Source organism: Amblyomma maculatum, chromosome 1 (genome assembly GCF_055883805.1).
Source record: "Amblyomma maculatum isolate TAMU_Amacu chromosome 1, ASM5588380v1, whole genome shotgun sequence".
In the NCBI taxonomy this organism is placed as follows: domain Eukaryota; kingdom Metazoa; phylum Arthropoda; class Arachnida; order Ixodida; family Ixodidae; genus Amblyomma; species Amblyomma maculatum.
In genome coordinates, this window is record NC_139344.1 from 422998863 (window position 1) to 423014805 (window position 15943).

Consider the following 15943-nt stretch of genomic DNA (forward strand, 5'->3'; position numbering starts at 1 on the left):
TCCAGTCATATCGATATCTGCATGATGGTTGACACTCCCACTGCCGCTTCCTACGCTGTTAACTACCGATTTGTTGCAAGTTTTCATGCCCCCAACTACGAATTCCCATGTGACATAGCTGAGCCGAAGCTACCATGAGTGATGTGATGGGAACAAGCCGCGGCGAGATCTGTGGCGTCACTCATTCCAATTGCCTGTGCTGACGCTAACTGGCACGCGCACGCAAAACCCAGAATAGTAACGCCATGAGAAAGAGAGAAAAAAGAAAAGTCAAGTAAAGACAACTTAAATGATCGCGGCTTGTGATCGCAATTTCGGCGATATGAGAGAAAACTGTTATTCGCTTCAGCATCCATTTAATCTTTGCTCGCATTTGCACCATGGGCAAAATATGTGTAAGTGCCACATCCACATTTTTGCTCATGTGCGCACTGGAAGCAAGGGCCTCACCTGATTTCTGTTCAAACTTCGACTACGCCACCTCAAATAATTTTCTCCACCTGGGAATTTTTTTTTTCCGTCTGGAATTTCGGAATGCTTTGACGCTATACTTCACATTTACGAAGTAACAACTGAAAGCAACTCCGTTGCGTTAAGTCACCCACAACGCTACAGGCCGAATGTAAGTCAAGTGGTATCTTTAAGAGAAACAATGACAAACGTCGGCGGATGTCGCTTGAACGGCTGCTGAGTATTTAGCCTTGGCCGTACCGGTACTCTGTATTTGCATACACCCAAAGGCTGAAATAAAAGAAAAACAATGTGGGTGAGACAAAGAATGTCTGTCGGTAATAAATGCAAGCAAATGGTCTTGCTCAATGAGGTGAAACGGAGCGATGAAGCAACGACCGAATTGTGCGTATTACTTCATAGCCGCTCGTCGAAGGATAACGCGAGACGAGAATACAGTGCGACATATCTAGACAAGCGACTGCGAAATAAAAGATTGAACTTGACACTGCCTTATAACTCGCGCTCAGTTTTTCAAGCTCTTATCTTCCGGGTTAGTCACCAGGAAAAAGTAAGCAGGCAGATGTTTTGTTACTTTTACCTCGTGCTCAGAATATGTTCCACCAAAAGAATGATTCGGGTTTCTTCCCCGATTTTTTTCACCGAGCTACTGCAACGCTTCCGGCAATGATAGCTTTACTATGATAATTATTGCATCGCTCTCCATCATCATCATCATCATCAGCCTGACTATACCCACTGCAGGGCGAAGGCCTCCCCCATATTTCTCCACTTGACCCCCGCGAACTTCTTAACCTCATCCGCCCACCTAACTTTCTGCCGCCCCCTGCTACGCTTTCCTTCTCTTGGAATCCAGTTTGTTACCCTAAGCGACCATCGGTTATCTCTCTCAATCATGTATGAAATTTCTCGTAATCAATGAATGCTACGTATATATTGGCTAGCATTTTTCTGTCACCCGGTTGACAGTATGGATGTGATCGATGGTAAAGTAGCCGAGTCGGAAACTTGCTTCATCTTTTGGTTGATTGAAATTTAAGGATGCCCTGATTCTAGTAAATATCTTGTACTTAACAGATAGTAACCTGACTGGTCTATAAGGTTTGTAGTCTTTAGCGTCCTCTTTCTCATGAATTAAGATAATGTTAGCGATCTTCTGAGATCCCAGAACTGTTGATGTCATCAGGAATCGCTTTCATACATGTGACCATTCAAAACAGTCAGAACGACTATCCGGAATTCCTTTATGCTAATTGACGGCCTCTACTGGAGTGCATCAAAATTCGCCTACCTGCTCACTGCTTTCAAGCAATGAACCAGCTGCTTCTTGAGACCACGCCGAACCAGCACCAGCTGAAACGACAACGACATCCAGACCGCACTCTCTGTCTCCAGTGGTTCAAGCAAATATTTCCACTTCTCCTCAAAGAAACGACACAGGACAAGCGCTACGTCGAAGTGCACGAAATCGTCGCCTACCTAACAGACTTCACTACTGATCTCACTGTGTCGGTTCTCGTGCACACTGTACTTTTACATCTGTTTCATTTTATGTTGTTGTTTTTTTTCTTATTGTTCGGAGGTGATGTATGATGCCCAAGCTTCAGTTTCGCCTTCCTTACGGCCTTTGCTGTCACTATCACATTTTTTCTGTCTCTTCTTTCGAGCTCATACGCCCACACACTCTGTTCGGAATAAGCTTACTGTCCGTAGCTGCCGTTTACGCCCGTTCGTTCCCTCCGTCCGCCCCTGTAACCTAGCACCGGATACCACTGCCCATCCGCTTACGTCAGGTGATGTGATCGTCTCTTGGAACGCGATACCTCATGTGACACATCGTGTGACGTCGCGTGACGCGCGACGTAACATTATATGAGACTACTTTTGCATAATAAGACCGCAACAGGCACGAGACACGATGGCAGCGCCGTTGCCTTTATTTTGTGTAGCCTAAGAAAAAGAATTGCAAGAAAGAAAAAAAGCAGCTGCCGCAGTTGCGACTAATAGTGTTTGGTGAGTGCAGGAACACAAGAAACTTTTTTGCACTGCAAAAGAAGAAAAAAACATTTCAAACAGCATTCACTGCATGAACTGAGCACGCTCGAGTGATTATGAAGATAAAAGCGCTCTTGATACTACGGATACCAGTACAAGGTGAGATTGAGTGAAAGTGGGATTTTAAAGCGGAAAGTAAAAGGCATGGAGAACAGAATGACACAAAAAGCTTCACACGGAGTTGTTCTTGCTGACATTTTGTTTTGTGCTCTTGGATGAATGAAATATGCCCCGCAATATGTGCCTTTGCTGATATTTTGCTATTTATGGGGAGGTGTGAAAGGGGAGAGCTAAATCTTCATCTTCACTTGTATAGAATAGGAGGTAGATTACGAAACGCGGCTTTGGTTTCGTGGTACTTTGGTTGGTAGAGCAGGCATCCTGTCGCGAACAGCTGTTCGCGACAGGGATCACAATATCATCTGTTGATTATTATTTCTATCCCGCTCTGGTAGAGGCGTGAAGCAGCGCTGTTTCACTCGTGACGTCACCGTGTTCGGGCAAGTAAATGAGTGACACTTAGCAATGATATCACTGCATGGTAACCGATAAATCAACAACACTAACTCTGCGTAACCGGAAAACATGCCTTTAATCGTTGTATTTTTTAACATCTGCATGCATGAATTCGTTAAGTAACGGGAGGCCTCCGTATCATGCCGGCACGCCGATGGTTGCGCGACGCGCCAAAAGCTATAGATAGGTTGTAACCGCTGTGGTGGCTTCAGTGGCTGTGACATCTAACGTGGTGACACCTATGTCCGGCTGCTGAAGCCGATCTCTATTGCAGGAAAGTAATCTTGGTTTTTAGGCTGCATTTCGGCGAAGACGTTCTAGTGTGGAGATTTCTGTGCCCCGGGTAGTGTAGAAATCTGTCGTCAGCTAGGACATAACCGGTACTGTGTAGTTCGGTGCATGAAGCTTCTCCGCAGTGCACGCCTGCCAGGCAGAGAAACCAGTACACACAAAGGAGACTAAGTTACATGGCGCTGATGAACTCAGTTTTTACATGATGCTGTAAAACTTCGGCTCCAGTAATATTTTTATCAGCCCCTCCCCTCCCCCCCTCCCCCCCCTTAAAACAGAAGGAAGGAACCAATGCTTTCACTTCATGCAAGGTTCTTTCAAACCATAGTAATTTTTATTTTATTTTTTTGCGCACCGGCTTTCTAAATATAACGCGGCGTGCATTTCGCTTCAACCAAATTCATTTTGTTCCAAAATGTTGCACCCATTATGGCCGCTCTCTGACAAGATATTATATTCCTAAAAATTTTAGTTCATGACCTGGGGATGCTTTCTGCAATCACTAAACCTAAATTAAGACTATATCTGCGTGGAAACTACTGTGATGTATCTTAGGTGAAACATTGCTTGTACTATCTTTGCTTTTTTGGCACATTTTTTTTCCCTCTATGTACTTTTTGTTATTTGCGAATGATCTGATGTACTGATGATCTGCCCTTCACTGCCGGGTTCAGCGCTGCAAGCCTCTGGGACTTGGTCTGAACTGCTCATTAGATATACACTTTTCTGGGTAATAAAAGCTTTATTATAAATTGAAAAAAAAAAAAAGGTTCTGCTAGGGCAGGACCAACAGGTTGGTAGATATAACAGAAAAATTCAAATTAACGGAAGGAATCAACCGCAGCAATTTGAAGTCGATCTGTCATTATTGAGGTATTTTTGAATTAAGAAAACATTACTTAAAAGATGTAAGCTTGTCGTCAAAACCAGCGACCTCCAACATGTGATTTGAGTGTCCCTTCCCCCTTTCACCCATTTCCTTCCCTCCAAGACCGAGATACATTCTGTTGAAGGACCATACTGGCCCCGAGTTTTCTATTATCGGTTCACTGAGCTATAAAAAAGCGAGTTAATGATATTATAGTCAAAATCGAGAAGGAATGGACATGTGCAGGACATGTAGCGTGAAGAAAGGATCACCGATGGAAGCTGAGGGTAACGAACTAGATTCCAAGGTAAGGAAAGCTAGTACGGAATAGAATAGAGATGGGCGGGTGAAAGGAAATTTAAGGGGGTTAAGTGGATGAAGCTGGCACAGGACTGTATCAACAAGTGGGATGATAGAGAGAGTTTTGCCCTGCAGTGGCTCTAGTCAGCGGTGGCGTAGAAATGGAGCATGCGTCTCGTATGCAATGGGATCATGGTTCGAATCCCGGTGCCGAGCAATTCTCCACCCCATTGAGCACAGAAAAATTAGGTGTGGTTTATATTGTGGGTAAATCTGGAGTTACGTGAGAGCTATGTGCATGGCTACGCTTCTGATCGGCTTGAAAGAAAAGACATGGCTTTTACATATAGTAGAGTGTTCTATGGTTTCAGCTTTATTTATGCCATAGGGAGCAGTTTTGACCACTAAAGTACGATGAGGCGAGAGCCTCCCTGACGTGCTGGTCCGAAGCCCTTCACTACGGCAGCTATTTCTCCTTGTTTTCCCTCCCGCCTTCGCGATGACGCGATAGCGTAAGCTACTAGCCAACATATAAAGCCCGCTTTAAACGAGCCGTATGAACGTGCCGGCATAGCCTAAAGATAACGTGAATGCAAGGGTTTTGGCAGGCTGATTGTTGCATCCCCCTCCCATATGAAAGGAGAGACCCGAGTTGACAGCTCCTGCCAGGCGTAATGTCAGGAAGCCATACGTTCAGTTAGTGCTCGGCCACGTCAGCTGCCAGCTAGCGTCTCCCACGGCTTTTTCTCCTTCTCCTTCTACTTCTTCTTCTTCTTTTCCTCATTCTTCCTTCGCTCTTTAGACAGGGCAGACACTGGACAGGCACGGCGAAATGGCAAGACTGTGGCCAATGTAGCTCCCGCAAAAAAAAAAAAAAAAAAAAAGAAAAGAATCCCGCCTGATGATGGAACTGCATAAAAACAGGTTTGGGGTGTGACCTGAACCGATGAACACATTCGGCAACGCACTCCCTCACCAGAAAAGGAGTTGGCCACCCTGGTGCAGTAATTAGTCACAACCTTCAATGATTAGCCCTACAAAACACTGGCCCTCCGTCATCAGCAGCTGCGGAGCAACTGACCGCGGCGGCGGTCAGTCCTGTGACGCAGCGGGTGGTGCTAAATATTTCTGGCTCAGAGGACAGGGCACAATTGGAAACTGACCCTGGCAACGTTTAATGCTGGAACCCTAGCTACTGAGGCTAGTTTAGCAGCAAAGTGTGTAAGAAGAAGCTGTACAAAGATCTTCTGGATGTGACGATACCGTTGCCGATTTACCGTGCACCACACCGTGGAGGCCCCGGACAGGATGTCTTAAAGCGTGTGAAAAAGGTGCCAGTTAGGCCTTCAATTAAAACGTTGTTCTTTAAGCTACATTCCAACACATTACCTGTTAAAACCTGGTTACATGAAAGAGGCTTATTCGTTCCCTGGACAACAGACTGTCTCCTTTGCAAAAAACCAGAGACAATCGAGCACGTCTTTCTGGATTGCTGGGACCCAGTCTTTCACTGGGATGTTCTCCAGAGAACACTAAAGAAAGACCTTCCGTTAGATCCGTATGGCATACGGTTCCTTCCAGTCGAGAGTGAGGGTATTCCTTTGGATTTAGTCATGGTCTTGGGCCTCCACAGCCTGTGGAAAACAAGGATGCAAGTGCAACATGCAGATGTCAACACGCGTTCTGTACGCGAGAACTTTATCGAGAGTGTGCTGCTCCTTAGAGAAACGTACCGGGTGCTTTCTGATCCACCTGACTGCATCAGTGTGCTCGATGAACTGGCTGTCCTCAAGAAATTTTAAACCTTTCGTGACAGCCGAAGTCTGGTTGTTGCGAGTTTTACCATTATTGTGGATCTTTTTTGAATTGATGCGAACTCAAAGCAGGCAATAAAGAAAAAAAAAAGGGCTGTTAGAGGAACTATATATGGTATGCAATGAGATCTGATAGGGCTTAGTGAAGTGAGCTAGGAGGCCAAATTAGGCATGCAGTGTACTGAACGGCAGGCCTGTACTGTGTTATTGAGGTTTACCGGAGAGGCGAGAACTAGGAGTAGGCTTCCTTATCACTAAGGATATAGTGGGTAATATAGATGAATTATATCGCATTAATGAGAGGATAGCCGGCATCGTAATTAAGCTAAATAACCGGTGTAAGCTGAAGGTTGTTCAAGCATACGCACCTACATGTAGTCATGATGGCCAGACATTAGAAAGCTTCTATGAAGATGTAGAATCGGCAATGGGTAAAGTAAAAACACATTATACTGTACTGATGGGAGACTTCAGTGCCGAGATAGGTAGAAAGCAAGCTGGAGACCACGCAGTGGGCATCAATGTCATTGGAATAAGAAATAGAAGGAGGGAGTTACTCTAATTGAGTTTGCTGAACGCAATAACCTACGAATCATGAATACCTTCTTCAGTAGACGGAAGAACAGGAAGTGGATATGGAAAAGCCCTAACGGAGAGACTTAATATTGCATTGTAATTCTTGTTTATTTTTGCCTGTTTTGTTAAACTGCTTAGTTTGTATTCCCACTCTGCTAAAATCCCAACACTGGGATTGCAGTATCAATAAATAAAAAAATTATGCACGATGTAGAGGTAATTGGAAAGGTGCGATGCAGTGACCACAGGATGGTAAGGTATCGAGTTAATCTGGGTTTGAATAGGGAGCGGAAGAGATAGTGAGAAAGAAGGCCATCAACGAATGAAAAGTAAAAAAATTCAGGCTCTCGCTTCAGAATAGATACTCAGTGCTAACCGAGGAAACCGACCTTAGCCTGCAAGCAATGAATAATAATTTCAGAGATATCGCTGAGTGCGCGGTCGAAGTAGGCGGTAGAATTGTTAGAGAGGATAAGGAGACACAATATTTGATTAAGAAACGCCAAAGTAGAAACGTCTCCAACCGAACAGAACTGGCAGAGATATCAAAGTAAATCAAAAGGTGCAAGGTGGCCGACATAAGGAAGTATAACATGGGGAAAATTGAGTATGCTCTAAAGAACGGTCGTAGCTTGAAAGCGGTGAAGAGAAAATTGGGCGCAGGCAAAAATCAGATGTATGCGCTAAGGGACAAGGCGGGCCTTGTCATCACGAATATGGGCAAGATTGTCAAAGTAGCCGAGGTGTTCTATACTGATTTCTACAGTAGCTGGTGTAGTCAAGACAATAATGAGATTGGGAGTAGTGAACAGCAGTCAGAGGTTTCGCCAGTGGCGAAGGATGAGGTTAAAAAAGGGTTTTGAATCAATGAAAATAGAGAAAGCATCAGGGGGAGGAACAGGTAACTACAGATGTGTTTAAGGACGGAGGGGATATTGTGCAAGAAAAACTAGGCACCCTGTATACGCAATGGCTGATGACATCGAAAGTACCGCAGTCATGGAAGAACGCTAACGATACCTTAATTCATAAGAAAGCGGACGCTGAGAAATTGAAAAAAAAATTGCAGACTAATCAGCTTACTATCAGTTACGTACAAAGTATTAATATGGTCGACTACTGTGCTGATGGGCCGTTTCTGTGACGTCACCTGTGTTTGCTTACATAAATGTACGTGCGTGATTGACGTCAGCAGTGACGTGTCATGTTGTTTAACCGCTTGAACTTCCGTGATGAGCAGGGTGCATTAGGTGTGCTTTGGAATGAATAGTGAGCTTGATTCTTCGTGGCAGTTGCCGGAGGCTGGGCTACGCCACGCGTGAACAAAAGTGGCCGAGGAGTACTAATCGTCATCTACCGTCTTTGCCAAAAGTAACCAGGCTGCTGCGAAGGCAGGCGGAGCAAGAGCGCGGCCGTGTGGCGGCGTTGCGCTCCCTGTTGCTTATCGGTGCTCGTCAGCTCCGAGGGTACGAGAGCTGGCGTAACTTCGCACCCTCATTCTCGCTCGTTGGATGATAAAAACTAGGCGCGTATGATGTGCGGGCTGCGGTTTCACGTGTGCGAAGCTTGGTTGTGCCCAGCGAGGGCGCTCAGTATAGCGACGGGGCTATTCGCTCTCCTCGGCAACTGCCCTGAAGCAGATGTCGCGTTTCTCGCTATATAATTATACGTGCTTGTATTCTGCAACCCGCTACAGAAACACACCAGCAGAATTGCCCTCTCCTGCCTGTTTGATGCGCCTGTACATAAAGAATGATAACGCACATTAAAATTTCAACATGCCTTCTCCGAGGTGCCTTACGTACTGCAATTTTACGGACCGTAACTCCGGTACAAAGTTATGGGAAAGCTTGTGAACCCTTCCAAGCCACCTTATTTCTCTTTTAGGCTTGAAAATTGTGCTAGTCCCTTGGGGAGGCTGTGTATAAATAAGATCAATGTTTGATTCTAACAAATTCTTGCATTTGCTTGTAGGTAAGTTTTGGTATAGGTAACAAACGATAAGGAATGCTTCCTCACGCTTAGCCATTATATGCACATGACTGCTTTCTCGTTCGCGGAACCCTTGTTCCAGAGCAGCACTGTCTGGCAAATCTAGCACATATTCGTCCGAGAAACGAACGACAGCTCACCGTGTCTACTATCACCTGCTGTTTTGTTTTCCGCAGTTGCCGAGAAGAGATAATAGCCCCGTCGCTTATACTAGCGCCCTCGCTGGGCACAACCAGGCTTCGCACGCGTGAAACCGCAACCCGCACATCATACGCGCCTAGTTTTTATCATCCAATGGGCAAGAGTGAGGATGCGAAGTTACGTCAGCTGTTGTACCCTCGAGCTGACGAGCACCGATAAGCCACAGCGAGCGCAACGCCGCCACACGGCAACGCGCTTGCTCCCGCAGCCTTCGGAGCAGCCTGGTTACTTTTGGCAAAGACGGTACGTCTGCCCCCTACCAATGTAAACTACCCCGAATTTGTGATCACGTCATTACAGGTTTAGCGATGTTACTACTACTTTAGTTTTTTTTTTTTTTTTTTTCTTATATCGACGTGGGATTTTCCGAACCCGTATTGTTCCCTGGCCAGCTCTGCTCTCTTCCTGTTTGTTACCGTTGCACACATCGTTTTCCTATTCATAGCTCTCGATGTTGCCTTTAGTTTAAGCTGAATCCGATTCGTTAGCCTTTACGTTTCTGTACCCCACCCCAATACAGCGGTCATGAGCCCACCTTTCTCTCGCAGGATGCTGTTTAAGCGATATTTATGATCTGAGAGTATACCTGCTAAATGTGATCACCCTTTCTTGTAGTTATTTCCCCATCGTTGTGTGGATCTGCGGCTGCTGTCGTTCCCTCGGCAGATGTAAAACTTTATCGCTTCCAGCGTCTCGCTACCAGTCGTTGCTGCTAAGTGTGACCGTTGAGCCCGTATATCCTAGACACATTTGTTTTTCTTTTTCATTTTTCCATTTCTCTTTCTTTCTTTCTTTCTTTCTTTCTTTCTTTCTTTCTTTCTTTCTTTCTTTCTTTCTTTCTTTCTTTCTTTCTTTCTTTCTTTCTTTCTTTCTTTCTTTCTTTCTTTTCCATTTCGAATTTATAGGTCTGCATATGCTGAATAGAACTCCCGTCAAAAGATGTGGCAGTAAACGTGGGACTGTCGGGCCTGACCTAAAACTATGATTTTTAGCTTTTAATTAACCTTCCCCGTGACATTGCGATCTTTCACATCGCACTGTTACCATACGGTCATGCTGGCGGTTTATAATGCGTTTATTTTCGAGAAGCGTGTGAATGTTAACAAATTTCGGAAACGTGCCGTGTAGTGGGTCTCGTGTACCACACTTTTTCGGTTTGATTTTATTTTGACATATACCTGAGGCGGATTTCTTAAGGAAGGCCATGGCTAACGAGTTTCACGTCTACTCGAGTTGTGCCAAAGATTCTATTTCCCTAACATTTCTCCTATGGCCCCGCCGGGTGGTGCAGTGGTAAGACGCCCGACTACTGTGCCGGAGAACCCGGGCTTGAACCCGACCACGGCGGCTACGTTTCCATGGAGGCGAAACGAAGAGGCGTCCGTGTGCTGTGCGATGTCAGTGTACGCTAAAGAACCCCAGGTGGTCGAAATTTCCGGAGTCATCCACTACGGCGTCTCTCGTAGCCTGAGTCGCTTTGGGACGCTAAACCCCACAAACCAAAACAAACCATTTCTCCTATGAGAAAGCGGAGATAAGACCACGCTTGGATAGACGACTGGTACTTATAGCGGCAGTAGGGATCAAATCCTGCATCTCGCGTATACAGGGCAGACATTCAGATCGCAATGCGACATCTATGCAATGAATTAAGTATTTCTTTGTTATGAGTAAGCGTATTTCTGGCGCACTATACATACATAGATACCGCTTTGTCAGACTGCGCTGACAGACAGATCGAGATGCATCCGCGAGCAAATATAGTGCAACGTTTGGTCTTCCTGTTCCTGCGTGGCCCTTTGATCAAGCGGCAAGGCCTTCATGCTCCGGTGAACGGTCGTGTGTTGACGGGGCGAACTCGACCTTCGCTGCGCGTCGACCGTGTGATCCGGGTGGCGGCGTACACCTCATATATGGGCGACGAAGCTGACTTAAACGAAATTGTAAAATTTTGGTGAACCCCACACACCGCATTCAGACCTGCGTTGTGCTGCTCCGTCGAGCTGAGAACAACCAGCTGTCATAAGAAGACGTGTTTACTGTTACAATCCTTCTGAGGCACCTTATACGTGGTGCCTTCATTGAAATTCTGCTGCCGCGGCCAAGATCGAATCCGCATTCCAGGGCTCAGCAGTCCGGCACCCTAACGACTGGGCCCCGCGGTGGCTCACCACGCTAAGTTCTCACCTATTTCAGTGCAAAATTTTGTGAATAACACAGAAATGGCTGGCCATAAATGCGAGGTTTGGTGTGGCGCCGTGAGGTAGTGCTAAGATTGCAACGGGAACTATACATCTGAAGGATGGTCGAGGATGCGAATGATAGCTTCTCTTTGGCTAGGACGAGGCATACTAGTTTTCGAACGCGCTGCACTCAAAAGCAGAGCTGCGTTTGACTCAGTTGGTCACATATTCCGTCAGTTGTTATACTGAGCTCACCTGCTATATGTTGGCTGAACTAGTTCTCTTTGGTGACTCCAATTGATCCCAGATTAGGTGATATCTTGTTTGCGACCGATATTTTATTCTGAAGTAGGAATACATTCTCGAGTCTGCAGTTTTTGTCTCTTGACCGCATCATTGTTGAAAAGAAAAACTGACCTTGAGACAGAGACAATATTTCAATGTATGTTACAGAAGTGATCTACAAACAACATTTTGGACGATCAATTTATATATGAATGACCTTTCAGTTCCTCCAAACCGTGTGATTTGAAAGTTTGAACCATTGGCTCTTTGCATGGATCGGCAGATAAAAAGAAAGCTGTATTATTTCGTCCGCCCGAATAAATTTGCCTTAAAACTGTCTTAATGTGTTATCAATAGATTGGCTTTGGCGTCTATTCGAATATGAAAACAGGCAACTGAATACGCAAGTTCTGCTCTAGGAGGTTCCTAGGAGGTTCCAGTCACAGCTAGCTGCCGTGATACGGCAATTGCTATGCGAATTGATAATTGGAATTCTGCAGTTTGTTGGTACCTCAGCGATAAAAGCAAACGCCGGGGAGTATAGCTCACAGTTTGATTTGATTAAAAAAAAAATAATAATGCTTTCCACCAACTGCTTCTAAATTGAAGTATTTTGCGTTCTAAGCCCCTCATCGTCAATAGCCTTGCGCGGTGCCTGATGTTAGGAAGGACACACGTCACACACCGCATGTAAAACTTTAGCTGCGCTTGCTGTCGGATGTGGCTTTTTGAGAACTTCTGAAATGCCGTTTAAGAACTTGATAAATCATTATAATAGGGCTTTACTAACAAGAGTTTAAAAGTTCAGAGGAATCGTGAAGTTTGCGCGACGGGGCAAAAACCCAGGTTGAAGCTATCTACGTTTTTACTCAGTAATTTAAAAGCGCAGCGAATGGTATACAGCGGGGAAGCAGTACTTCAACTTTCATCTAGTCAACGAAGCAACATTCTCGAGTTGGGAAATGAAATACTCTGTTTGGGCGTTTCGGATATCTGCTGGACATCCCAATACTGCACTGCAATGTGTACTATCATCACTATCAGTCAAATGTCTGTGCATGCTCGCGGCATGTCAGTGCGGCCTCCTGGCGGCTTACGTTAATGAGGGGAGCTACATTCTGACAGTTTTAGTAAACACTTGCTGCATGTAATTAACGTTAAACTTCACATATTTCTTGCATTGAAATAGTTTCAGTTATATTACTGTGCTTTCGCTTAATACGCAGTTGCGCCTTGCGAGCGACCAAGATAGTCACGCGAATGCAAAACGCAAGTTTCGAGGGTGCGTATCAGTTGGCGATTTTCGTTGAATCGGCGAGATGTTGCGGAGCCGCCGTGGGTGAAACAGGGAAAGTGTACACCGTACGTGTCTTTTTTGCTCCATGGAGACAGTAGCTCCTTGGCATACTGGGTCGTTGTTGACCACATTTGCGAGTAAAATAAATTTTACAATATATTCTGCGTATATGTTTTAACAGTAATGTGATAGCAGAACAGAAAAGCGTCTCTGCCAAAGTCCTCTGGCACCAGAAGCATAGAGAGAGGTTCGAAAGCAGTAACTTCCATACTGTAGTAGAATGACGGCAGGGGCTTCACGGTGTCGCAGCAATTTTTTTTTTTTTTTTTTTTACGAGTATCGGTCACAGATTAGCTAACATTGCCAGAAGAATTCCACCTGAAAATAAGCTAGGTTGTCGGAGTCTCAAGGAGACAAGCCACAATAACTGGGTTGCGGACTTGAGTTATATCCTGGAGGCTGCAACACGGCTTATGACAGACTTAAAAGAGCACACAGGCGCTAGAGGATGACTGCCAACCGCACACTAGAGCTAGCTCTGATAGCCCAAATATAGAAAGTAAGAATTCCTTGAATGCAATTAAGATTTAATTTTGTGCTGGCATGCATAAGTTTTACACACGGTTTGTCCTCAGTGGAGTTAATTTGAAAAAAAAAAAAATTTCATTGGAGTGCAGCGGTCGAGAGGCGAGGAGGCGCTAATTGCTAACAAATATTACAGAGCGCAGGTGACCAACGGGCACATTTCAAACGCAGACACTTTGTGCATGACTGCCTCAGTAATAACATCACTCACTGCATCGTCCCAGTCAAAGATGCCGTAACATTCAGGTCCGTTCAGTTTATTTTCTTCAACGACCCCTATTTAGAGGTATTACTAAAGGGGAGGGGGGGGGGGGGGGGGGGGGGGGGAGTTACAGGTGTGCAACGTATGGTTTATTGTAAAAACACTAGTGTTGCGTCTTGAGAAAAACCTTGATGGGCAGGTTACGGTTGCGACTCGGTGGGGAAGGTAGTTCCTGTTAGATGTATCTTGAAAATAACCCCCCCCCCCCCCCCAAAAAAAAAAAAAAAAAAAATCGAGTGAGCCCGAGAAGGTAGTGGTGCGTGACGTGGACGGAAAACTTGAAGCGGATGACCGGTGATTCGGTTATCCGCTTCAAGTTTCTTTGGTCGCGGGTTCAATTCACAAGTTCATTTATGCTGGTGCTTTTCACCTTCATTAGCTGTTGTGAAGCGCCTTCTCTATCGCGACAATCAGCCATCTCTAAATCGGCGCATGGGATATTGCCGCGAAACCTTCAAAACAGTATTTGTTGTTTTTTAACAGCCGCCGGCATGCGGGCTTATCACTGTGATCCTGGCACGCGTATCAATTCTGTATCCCGTGTTTGTTCTTGCTCGTTATCGCGATACGAAGCGTTATCATTTTCTTTGTCGCGAACGATGCGCCGAGATCTGTCTCAAAGATTCTGATTACTTGCGTATGTTTCTACAATGTTCTAGGTTGTGCTAGTAGCAGTTTGCGACGTTATCTAGATTGTTCTGCGCAGCCTTTAAATTGAGCGTTGAGGAGTGTGACGGGCATTCTTTGTTCGACGATCGACGAGCAAGATTGTTGCTATCGCCGCCGCCGAGTTTAGTTCTTTTACGGGTGCAAGTCAGCCCAATAAAGAGTTAATTTCAGTACCATCAGGCCCGTGTCTTCTTTTGATGTCAATGGCCTTGTCACCACTACGTGACAATATAATAGAGCTAGCCAAGAAGAGTAGCTATATCGGGCGAAGCTGAGATTCGTAACGTAGCTCCTTTTCACAGGTAATTGATAAGCCGTGTGCATAAAGTGCGGATGCTCCGCTAAGCGATGCAACGCGATAGGCGACCTTTTACTTCTAGTTTGGTTTGTGGGCTTTAACGTCCCAAAGCGACTCCGTGTATGGGAGACGCTGTAGTGCAAGACTCCGAAAATTTCGGCCACCTTGGGTTATTTAACGTGCATTTATAGACCTTTTACTTCTCCATTTACACTTGCAAAAAGCAATAGAAATATGAGCTCATAGTGGTAAATAAGTTTTACGGGCACGGATAAAGACAAAATGTATTGCTTTGGATTTTGCAACTTTAGCAAGAATGGCTGTAAAGTGTTTAAGTTGTTTATTTTTCCTGCAAATAGCATTGTATTTGCTGTCTTACTTGATATGATATTCCGCCTCTAGCTTGGGGGTGCCTTCGCTCCAGAAAAGTCTTCATTGGTGACTTTACTAAAATTAAATTCATTCCTGAGGCCACGTCGAAACTCCGCGCTACGCCCTCCAAGCGGAGAGCATTTTCTTGCCTCCTTGTTTATTCCTTTACACCCTACTAAAACGAGACTGTTTTCTTGCACGATATTGCGAATTCGAACATCGCCACCACGCCTGAGCCATCATGCACTTTAAAACCGACCGCAGAGTCAAGTGGTCCATATAAGCAGTACCCTTTACAGCTGCCTTACGGGCTTGGTGAGACATCTCCTCGGTTTACTAAAAATCGCTAACACTGAGAGTAGCGCTACAACTTATTGGCTAAGGGCCCATGGTGTTTTTCGCTTGGTCTAAACGATGCAAAAATGAAAGTAAAGTGACCGTTTTAAACTAAAGGTACTTGAAGCGCGGGAAATGCTGGAACTAATTTCATTTCAGTTGTGAATGCACACCTCATCCATTTTCCAAAATGTTGGTACAGCTGTTGTAAGGGGAACAAGGGAGAGATCGGGCTCAAGGCCTGAAACAGAGGGGAAAAATTACAGGACTTTGCTCATGCCTGCATAAGAGCGGAAATGGCGGAACCCACTTTACAGGACTGTTCTCACTAAATGCATCGTCATTGTCATCGCTACTATCATCATCATTTCTACCGATACTATATATCATCATTATCAGTTAAACGCACCGTCATTGTTAACTACTACTATCAACTTCATCGTCATTATTATTATTATTGTCATCATCACCACCACCACCACCATCATCATAATCATCATCATCTTCACTAACCTCATTCATCGCTACTATAATCATCATTACGTTACACAATGAGGATAACGTTCTGTTTG